Here is a 1,744-nt window from a genome sequence, read left to right as displayed (position 1 = left end):
GAATCAGAAAAGACTCAGACCACCATAAAAAACAAAAACCAACAACCTCAAGACCTCAGGCACGGCGTTGGGGAGACCCTGTGCTGTTCCAGTTTTTATGCCACTAGTGGTTTGACAAGGAAAAGGCCTGGGAAGGAGAAGCTGTAATGGTCAGGGTGGCAGAGGAGTGGGGCTCGCTCAGGGCTGCCTGCGAAACTAGATAATTACCAACTAGTGTGGAAGTACATGAACATTTAAACAATTAGCAAGGCTGAACAAGTGCAACTAATTCACAGTAGCTGAACTCTTTAAGAGGTGATTTTACCATAAGCTATAAAGGGTATGATTAATCCTTGCTTCTCTAACAAGTGAGAGGGGTATGTGTGTGAGGGAAGTGGGGGGGAGTGGGGTGCACAGATGAGAAAAATAGGCATCTTCCACACTAGTCCCAGAGTTATTTTCCAAAGGGTGACTTTGACCATGTCCCATCTGCATCAAAATGTTTCCATGATGCTTTCTCACCTCCCAGATAATGTTAAAACTTCAGAATAAGAAATTTACTTCATGATCTGTTTTATGCCTACCTGTCAAATCAAAGCTATGACAAAAACTTAGCACCAGTAACACTCTCTCCACTCCTGTACTCATGGCAGACGTCACCAATCAATCAGGCCCTCTCCAGTGGAGTGCAGAGTGATCTTATAATTATCACAATGTCCTAGGAAACTCCTGCCATTAAAATTAGTTGGCAAAAAAGTCAATACCTTCTTTCCTCTGTTCTAGGTAACACCGAACCAAGAGTCCCCAAATCTGCTCTGATCTTTCTTTTTGAACTGGCCATTCCAGCTACCTAGACCATCTGTACTTGACTGCTAGGTAAATTTCTACTCATCTTTTAATAACTCAGTTCACACATCACCCCCTCCACAAAACTCTTAACTATGATTTTTTGATTCCAGGCTATTAGTGTTTGATCTTCTATACCCTCCGTAATGTTTTGTAAATATCACAGGAGACCATTTCTGTTATGCTCTGTCATTACAGGCTGGCATGCCCTTCTCTTGGCTAAAATTTGGACTCCTTTAGAGATGCAGACTTCAACCTTTACAGCCTGCCATCTGGAAGTAAGCCGTGTATTGCTGTAAGATCTCCAATTACTAACACAAAATAAAATATAGCCAGCATCAGTGGATTCCCACGTTTGGCCAGCAACCTTTACCAGTCACATGTTGGAGACCACATAATTACTCTGTCTTTATTCCTATTTGATAGTTCTTGGTCTCAGATCAAGGCCTGGGTTGTACTCACTAGTTGAGAATCTGGCTTATGTAAAACAAAAAACCTAAGACTGGATAATTTATAAGGAATAGAAATTCATTTTTCGCAGTTCTGTAGGCTGGGAAGTCCAAGATCTAGGCTCCAGTAGATCTGATGTCTGGCAAAGGCTTGCCCTCTGCTTCCAAGACAGCACCCCGATGCTGTATCCTCACATGGCAAAAACACCTTTGTAAAGTCAGTGGTCATATTTCCTAACTAACCCAATCCTACCTCTGCCAATCCTACCAAAGGGCTTATTGAGACCCCTAGGGCCCTTTTATAAGGGTACTACTAATCCCATTCATGAAAGCAGAGCCCGTGTGACTTAATCACCTCCTAAATGCCCCACCTCTTAATACATTGGGTCTTAGATTCCAACATATAAATTTTGGGGGAACATACACATTTAAACCATGCAGATGGCAGAAAGTGACTTAAAACTTAGCCT

This window comes from Propithecus coquereli, unplaced genomic scaffold (genome assembly GCF_000956105.1).
Source record: "Propithecus coquereli isolate 6110/MARCELLA unplaced genomic scaffold, Pcoq_1.0 Scaffold107, whole genome shotgun sequence".
Taxonomy (NCBI): Eukaryota; Metazoa; Chordata; class Mammalia; order Primates; family Indriidae; genus Propithecus; species Propithecus coquereli.
The sequence above is the reverse complement of the archived record's forward strand: the minus strand, read 5'-3'. Positions refer to the sequence as shown.